We start from the raw sequence: 9,264 nt of genomic DNA, 5'->3' as shown, positions 1-9,264 counted from the left end.
GATCGAAAAATGCTGGGTGGGAACATGCTTACAGTCTCCCATCCAGTGAAACAGATTTCATCCAGCCACGCCTCGTAGCCAAGATCTGCTAATCTCTCAAGTCTGAAATTGTTCTGAGAAAAGCAAGAAGAAGAAGGGTAACTGGCAGTAGAGGAGTGGACGGGAGGGTAAATCTGAAACTGGGTGACATCTGCTACATACTGCTGCTGCTGCTGCGATCAATATGCTGCTAGAAATAAAAATAGAATTTTGTTTTTCTCTGTCATGTTATGCAATTCACAATTTACACGCAATATTTATCCCCACAGGCAAAGAAGTCTTTTTGGTGTTGTTTGATGTTATGGTCGAATTTTTAACATTAAGCTTTGCACTGTTCCAAGCCTATCACTGCTGAGGCAGCATCAGCAGAATTTTTAATGATGTAGAATGATTAATAATTTACATTAATATGGCTTGTGCTTCATCCACCAGCAACATGAATTTGATTAATCAAATAAATCGCAATGTAATTATAAACCACAAGATTACTCTGTTGACAGAGTCAATACATGCATACCACAGTGCAAAAATATGTCAGTGCTGACATTGACTTGTAAAAATGTGAAATATAACAAGCAAGGAATACAATTGCTTCTTGGAGTTTTTTTGTTAGACAGGTGAACAGTTCGAGGCTCTGACACTCAGAGAGAATGTGATTTCAATGTAACTGTGACAACAAACTAATCTAACAGTTACTTTGGACTTTCTGTGTCATCTTTCATATGTTTGCAACTACCTCCTTTGGTATGAATTATTGATAAATAGCTGGCTGTTGCATGCTGAGCCAGAGAGAGAGAGAGAGAGAGATAAAATATGGGCTGGATTAGGCTACAGACATCCTTAAATGTCTTTAAAATATGCATAAAGTAACAGCCGCATTTTACCAGGCATGTAAAATGTGTTCAAATGTTGCTGTGCTCATAGATTTGAAATGGTCATCCTTTTTCTTTTTTAATTACACTGTCAAAAAAAATATGGATATCAATTTCAGTCTTTTCAGAAATTATTTGCTGTCAGGCATCAGGGGTTTGAGGATTTTGTTTATTTTCATCAACTACATCTGTGTATTTTTCTGTTTCTCAGCCTTGAGACAAAATTTTGAGAGAGGCAAGCCATGTAGCACACTTTGATGTGTAGGCTAGCAACATGGATGCACTGTACTTGCAAGATGCTGTGACGCAAATAAGATCACACATGCCTCCTGAGGGACACGCTGCACCAGCACAAGTTACATTAAAGACACCACACATGGAAAATAATCTTGCATTTGGATATACTGCAAGTAACACTGAAGACACAGGAAGGGGACACCTGTGCTTGTTGTTCTTTAAAGCGCAGCTCTTGCAGATTTACTGCAGCAAGCTTCGGATGACAATTTAGTACCATTGGGACAAGGCCAGATCCATTATGTTGAAAATGAGAGTTAAAGGGAGAAAATGAGCTAGTTTAGTTGAAATTAGCACAGCAGTGAGTTTTACAAATCCATTTCACCTCTGTTCATTCACAATGCTCCACTGGCAACACAGATAATCCATCTTATTTGCATACAGTAAAAGTGTGACCACTCATTATAGCTTAGTTTATTTTCTTCTCTCTCTCTCTCTCTCTCTCTCTCTCTCTCTCTCTCTCTCTCTCTCTCTCTCTCTCTCTCTCTCTCTCTCTCTCTCTCTCTCCCTCTCTCTCCCTCTCTCTCTCTCTCTCTCTCTCTCTCTCACACTGTTGTGTCAGAGGGGAAATATTGATTTCACCGACACTTCCAGGGAACGCCTTCAATGCTGCCTCCAATAAATTGTTGATTGCTGGTTGATAAAAAGGCTTCAGGCTACAATAAATTCCCTGATAATGTCTTAATGCAGACATTTCCTTATGCGGCGTCACATCCAAACCAAAACCATGCATTCTATTCTAAATGATTTTGTTAAACCCTGATCACCCAAAATCCACACTAACAAATGCTATTAGCCCATAGCAAGTTCAGTCTTTGCTGCTGCTGCTGTTGCCAGGGTTATGCCCCTTGTTATTAGATCTAGGCTGCCTGGCAGGCACAGAACAGAGGCTACGCTGGTTTGCTGGTACTTGCTCTCTCCCAGCAGAGTAGCCTCCAGTCATTCATCAGTATCACTGCTAGAGAGAGACACAGAGTGATGGGAGAAGTCTGTGTGATGTGCACTGTGTGCACTGTGTTGCACAACTGTCTCAGTTTTGTCTGTGTGTGTGTGTGTGTGTGTGTGTGTGTGTGTGTGTGTGTGTGTGTGTGTGTGTGTGTGTGTGTGTGTGTGTGTGTGTGTGTGTGTGTGTGTTTGTGTGTGTGTGCATACAAATATTTGGGATTCATATGATAACAATTGAAAAACCTTTAATTTTCAATAACACAGATGTCAACATTTAAAATACTGGAACTGAGCAAACTACAATCCTCACTGATGTTGAAAACTATCTATCTCACTTTCCGTACCTGAATCAGAAACTACTGATCCAGACTCTTCCATTAATCACATTTCCCTCTACTAATGTAGAAATCTAAGGGCTGTCTTTGACAACAAGCTTAACTTTGACTGACATGGGTAGTTGGTTGTCCAATCATGCTTCACACACCTTCACACATCTCAAAGATCTCTCTCTCTCTCTCTCTCGCTCTCTCTCTCTCTCTCTCTCTATAACATATAAGATAACAAGAGTAAATGAAACAACACCTAAAGGCATGCTACTGTATGTTTATGCAATTTGCAACTGGGGCCTGCATGATTACATAATTGACCTTGACAAAATATAGGTATTATTATTTTAGTTTATATTGTCCTCACATGGTGCATTTTACCAAATAAATTTTGTTTAATCAAATTATCACAAACTAACTGACATACAGAGAACCTGGAGACAGGTACAGTAATATTCCACTGTAGGCTACGGTTGGTTTCTGGTTAAAAGTACAGAATACTGTATAATCAAGTTGGCCTCCATAGTACTTGATTGAAACCTGGTGGCATGTTCATGTCAGTATTTTGTTGCTGATTTAACCTAAACCTAAATATCCACTAAATTATCTACATCTCGGATCCTTTCTCCCCCTTTCCTGTAATAATGTGCACTAACATTTATAATAGCATAACCATTTCGTGCTGTAGTGGTGCTGTTGCTTTCGACTACCTCTAAATAATCTTGTAGAATTGCGGTTGGCTGAATCCAAACGTCAGACTCCATGTCAGACTTTTCCTCTCGCCGTTCATGTGAAGCGCTGTTTCATGCGTTCAGTGATGCCTCTGCAGCCCACAGACAGAGAGATACAGGGAGATACTACAGTGTATGGGACCTTACCATCCAAGTGACGTCCTATATGATGAATTTCGTTTCGCAATAATCTCAAGGCAAAAAGACCATTTCAGCCAAATTCAGAGGATTACTCTCGAGGCGATTGTCGTGCTCCCAGTCTACTGTGTTGACAAGGTAGGGGGGCAAATGCGCAAATTGTTTTCTCCTTTCATTCATTCTACAGTGACAATTTATTTGCGTTATAATCGATGCATATGATTTCTGGAAGCATGCTTCGACTTTGTCCTGAATATGCAATATTTGCTGTTTCTCTCATGTTATGAAATTGTGCATGATGGACTGCATTGATTCTATAGATTTCCATAACTTTCTCGTAAACTCCGACCCTAAAAGCAATCAGGTAATTTGTTTTGACAAAGTTGTTAGACTGAATTTTCCCCTGTGGCATGCTGTCAGCCTTCCTTACCTAAGTGATAATGAGGCAAGAGTAAAATATCAAATCAACCTATCCGTGCGCCTTGACTGAGCAACGGCGTCTGCAATTGCGTCTTTGGCATTATGTGAGGACGTGCCGCACAGTTTTCCCACTTTTACTGCACAAACAAAGCTTGTTTTTCTTTCTAAGCGCTCAATGAAAAAAAAAAAGAAAGAAAAGAACTGGCTGTTACCACTTGTGGGACGAGGATGCAGTAATGGTCAGCAGAACATGTGCCGTCATATCACTCCTCCTGTCTGAGGCTTTGAGGTGTTAATCTGGCCACATCTTCCTTCCATTATAGGCTGAAGCGTTGTAGGCAGCTCCGCTGATGAATAGTAGGGGCCACATGCCTTATTGGTAGTGTCAATAGCTCTATGACTTCATTCAGGCTTTTTGGTCCAGTCGGTTTCCTTTGCAAATTGTCTAGGAGTTGCATGTGCTTTTTTGCACCGACAGCACTGCTCCAGAGTGAATGTGTTATTCCAGTCATTAAAACTCTGCCACAAGTAGTAGCTCATGAAATTCATCCGGGATAAACGAACAACATTACATCTGTAAATGACTCTGTAGACTAACTCCAGCTGCGATATGAATGGATCACTTGTCTGATGTAAGTGCACAACCAGTTCATCTACCAGAACAAAGCAGTGTTAATGGCTCCTGGTGTAGATGGAAATTATATGCTATTAGAACAGGCTGTGTAATTATTGTTGTGTGTGTGTGTGTGTGTGTGTGTGTGTGTGTGTGTGTGTGTGTGTGTGTGTGTGTGTGTGTGTGTGTGTGTGTGTGTGTGTGAAGGGGTAATAAGCCAAGTGGGGGTTGGGGTGGGGGGGGTCAGGGGGTGGTGCAATTGTTATTCTGACTCCAGCAGAGGTAGTGGAAGATTCAAGGACAACAGGAGGGATCAAGGCTAAGAGGTCAATGAAGTATGAAGAAGTCATTAGTAGGTTACCAAGGAATTAAGCATTTAAATGATACCATAATGGGAATATTGAAGTGTAGCAGCTCACATAGATCCTCTAGATTTGAGGTAATGGGCTATAGAACAAGAGGCATATTTAATGATTTTCCTCCTCTCTTTATCTTTCTTTTCTTGCTTACTCTAACTGAAAAACATTGCAAGGCAGACATTTTTTGCAAGCGCATTCTCTTATCTCAAAGAAGCAGCGAACAATTCCACAATCTGTTGATCTTCCCTGTGCGCCCGTGTCACTTCCTTAAACCGTAAACGTGCATGCTTTCCTTGTTAAACCCAAGGCCCCACATCTGTTCCCCTTCCCATCCCCCATTAGGTACCTTCTGCATCTCGCCTGTATGGCTGACTGCAGTGGCTTCATACAACTGTGGAGAAGGAGTGTTGGAGTGATCATTAGCTGCCGTCCCTCTTTGCCTGTCAGATAATGATGGACCCTGCACTGAACTCTCAACCAATGTGCCTTTACTTCATTAGCTTCCTTTTTGTCCTGATTCTGTTATCAGCTGTAGTCGAATCCCTCCATTAATTTCCATATAGTGAAGCCACCTCACAGATGGTGAGCATATAAGAATCCTTCGACTTGAAGATCTTTTGTGAGTGCCTCTTTTTATGCCCGTGTCAATTAGCACAGGGCTTATCCTGCTCCTCTCTGTGTTGTACTGTTGAACTAAGCAACACTCCTTTTGTTAAAACACGATGAGATATGCTCTGCTACAAAATACCTGTAAACACTGGCTTAGCCACTGCTTTCCACATGCTGCCTGTAGAATATTAAGGATGCTTTTGGAGGGAGATAAGGGCCATTGCATATTTTAAAATCTCTGTATATTTTTCACACTTCCTCCATACCCAGAAATTCTCAGCTTGCTGTGTAATTATGCAGATAATGTTGTCCGGACATAAATGTGTCATCTTAGACAGTCCAAATGGCCGTGTTTGTGTGTTTGTGTGTTTGCTGTGCTGTTTTGAGCTTGTCTTTGAAACCATGCAACCCTGAAATTAAAATGAAATTATAAAATGGGGCATCAGATTTGAGCAGCCCAAAGGGCAGAAGGAGGCTAAGGCTAGTAGTGGCACAAATATTGCTTTCTAACACCCCAAGGGATTACAATAAAAAAAGGGATGATGACGAGAAAGAAGATTTCACAATGCACAGTGATGACATAGCTGCTACTCATAACTTGTCCCCCTCAGGTTTTATTATTTAGGGCCAGAAGTCATAATCGTGTTGTAATGATGGCTGTGGATGATGAGTCAGCTATAGTAGTATTCTCTGATGCGCTGTAGTTCCAGGCTGTGTTCTTTTCTTTGCTGAATTTTAATTATGCTGCACTATTCCACTGAGCAGAGCCCCATCAGGTCCCACTACGTCTTGTTGCTTTTCAATGGTTCAGTTATGAGAACAGGACATCTTCTGTTTCTGAGGCTTGTCTCTCACACCAATAAGACTTTACAGTTTGTCTTGAGGATACTCTTCAATGGTCCTGCAGTGTTCCTGTAATCTCTCTCTGCACACTTAGCTGCTCAGATTGGTCGTATGGGAGCTGTCAGCAAGCTAGTTTAATTTCTTCAGCTTTCCTCCTGTGTATTATTTTTTTTCCAAAAGCATGGAGAACAAGCTGCGTACAGCCCACGGGAAAACAGTGGAGAAAGGTATGTTTTTGTGCTCCAAACTGTGAGGCTTAGAGAGAGCTGAACTTTTCTATAAAACCTGTATTCACTGAAGACCATGCGCAGGCCCCCAGGAGGAGTGTGTGCGCCACTGCCTGTGAAGCAGGCCTCACTGTACCCAGGCAGATTGTTACCCACATTGAATGAACATAGACTCAATGCTCGGCTAAATTTGCTAATCCTCTCCTATGAGATTATCTTCCTTTTGAGGAGTTTTAGGATGAAAAAAAATCACTTTCTGCTTCCTAGGGTTTTTAATAAATCATCTGGTATTTTAAAAATGTTTTACATACCCTTGGATGTCAGCAAGTGCCAGAACACAATCACTTAGCTGTCACATACTGAACTAGAACATCTGAAAGTTTGTTATATTGTAATGTTGATCTGCAACAATTAGTTGACTAATTAATGACACTAGACAGAAAATTAATTGGCCATTATTTTGATAAGCGAATAATCTTTTTTGTTATTTTTAATCCAGAGATGCCAAACATTTGCTATTTTCCGTTTATAAAATGTGAGGAATTTTTTGTGCATTTTTTCATGCATAGTAAACTGAATATCTTTATGTTTTTTGGACTATTGGTCAAACTAAGCAAGACCTTTTAAGATGTCACGTTTAACTCATTAAAGAAAATTCTCCACTAATTTCTGGCATTTAATTTAACTTAATGCTTAATTGAGAAAATAATTGGCAGATTAATCATTAAAGATAATCATTAGTTGCAGCCCTATTGTAATTCATTTGGGAGTCAATCCCTCTGCCCTGATAATGGGCTGCAACTGAAGCATGAGCCAGTGAAGTACATTACAGATACTGATGATGTCACCGTGCTGTATGTACAGTATTCTGTTGACAAAATGTCTGTGTGTGCAGGAACCTTTAAGTCACTGCTACTGAATGTCTGATGAAGTGTTATTTACCATTACAGCTTCCCTTCATGCCTGCAGGTCTGACTTCAGTCTATGCCACAGGCTGTCTCTGTGTGTTCATAGTGTGTGTCAAAACACACACATCATCAACACACAGTATACCTTATCACACCATTTTCTCTCTGCAGTTCTATCAAGACTCCTGTCTTGTCCCATCTTTTATTATTAAGGGGATGCTAACAGCCACAAAGGTCTCAACTTTGTTGTCCTTACAAACATGCAGCGAGACTGGGTCCCATTCCATATATGACGCCATTCATGCCGCAACGTGCTCTGTTGAAATGCCCTGGTGTGATAGCCTTCTTCTTTATTTGCTTTTCACCAAAATCTAGGGCACTCATTTGTTGATATAAAGACATACTGTAGACCTGTATTTGCCAGGGGACAATGTCAATTCTGGTGCGAGAGCGAGGGAAAGGGGAAGAGAGGCATGTTTGTATGCCTTCCAGCTATTGGAGCATGCTCCAACTGTGAAAGGCCACTGCCATTGTTGGGTAACATAATCCACCAGGGAGGCCTTTGGCCAGACACTGGGGAGGACTGCCTGTGCACACTCTCCCTCTCTCTCTCAGTATAGATGCATATCCCTTTCTGTGCTGGAATCAGCTGCTGAATGCTAAGCAATTTTCAAGTGTTACTGAACCTGCGTGTGGGGTGAAAGCACACATATGCCACTATTGTTGTCATTCCACACACAAACTCTCTACTAGCTGACTTGCTTGTTTAAACAGTCTTATTGATAGCAGTATATTCTGATATTCTCCACTGATGGCAAGGCGAGCTCTGGGTGAAGAAATATAGACACAAATACCTCCTCTGGGGAAAAGTAATCCCAGAGATAACACTCTCTAGATTGTTTTAATGAAGTATTGTGGTGTATATCGTCACTTGCAGAAGTGATACGGACAATAATGCATCTGTGAGCGGTAGATATGTGGTTTAGTGGTGGAATCAGTGGCTTATCAGACTCATGCTTTAGTGTCGGATTGCTTGCAATTTAATAAAAGTGGATATCCTTTACCACCATGAAGGCTGACATAATCAGCTACGTACATGCATGTACTGCAGGTATATGCTCTCCAGCTGCTCATGCGGAATCCAAAAAAACATGTACACATACAGAACATGTAGTAGATATGCACTTGAGTGAAGATCTATGTGCTTGTGACTGCCTGATCAGTAAACCTTCACTTCAGGTTTACTGCAGTGTGTAATTTTAAAGGTGCAATGTGTAGAATTTTGTCGCTTATAGCAGAACAGACTGGCAGAAATATTATATATAACTATGCTTTACTTAGTCACCTGAAAATAAGTATTATTGTGTTTTCCTTACATTAGAATGAGCCTTTTATTTCTACATAGGTCGTGGGTTCTTTATTTTAAAGAGAATTAAAAGCAGGTCTTTACGTCATATCAGGTTCATGAGGTAGACGTTACTGAAAAAGTGCAGAAAATAAATAAAAAGTTAACTTAATAAGGAACAAAATGGGAGACGCAGCGAACAATGGAATTAAATTAAAGGAAATAAAGGAAAACAATTCAATGTGCAAAAGCTCCATAACTGTGAATGAAATCTACAGTAGTTATTTAGTTGATTTTAAATACAAGTCCAAAAATAATGCAATCATGGGATGACATCCTCCAAACTACTGTACCTTTTAATCTACCAAGTAAACACTAATAAGATGCTATTTGCATTCATACAGTATTTTTAATCTGGACATTTATCCATTTTCCAGTGCCTTAAATAACTCTGTCTGTAATCATAGTAGAAAGAGGTTTTCCACGCATCTTCCAGCAATGTGCAGCTGAATGAGGTTTTCAGATGAGCAAAGACTGGGGCACACTGATTGATTTGCAGCCTTTAATAGTGCAAACAGACCAATGTTTCAGCACT

At 40.4% G+C, this 9,264-nt stretch overlaps 1 protein-coding gene across 3 annotated transcripts in view; it reads left to right on the top strand.

Moving 5' to 3' along the window:
* The first annotated feature begins 3,346 nt into the window (after positions 1-3,346).
* Positions 3,347-9,264, top strand: part of dlgap1b (discs, large (Drosophila) homolog-associated protein 1b) — a 97,437-nt gene continuing 91,519 nt past the window's right edge. For all 3 annotated transcript variants that reach the window (XM_062441905.1, XM_062441904.1, XM_062441906.1), the window contains exon 1: positions 3,347-3,483. The gene's annotated coding sequence lies outside the window, so the exon portion shown is untranslated. The remainder of the gene's footprint in view (positions 3,484-9,264) is intronic.

The sequence above is a fragment of the Scomber scombrus genome, chromosome 20 (assembly GCF_963691925.1).
Source record: "Scomber scombrus chromosome 20, fScoSco1.1, whole genome shotgun sequence".
In the NCBI taxonomy this organism is placed as follows: domain Eukaryota; kingdom Metazoa; phylum Chordata; class Actinopteri; order Scombriformes; family Scombridae; genus Scomber; species Scomber scombrus.
The sequence above is the reverse complement of the archived record's forward strand: the minus strand, read 5'-3'. Positions and strand labels throughout refer to the sequence as shown.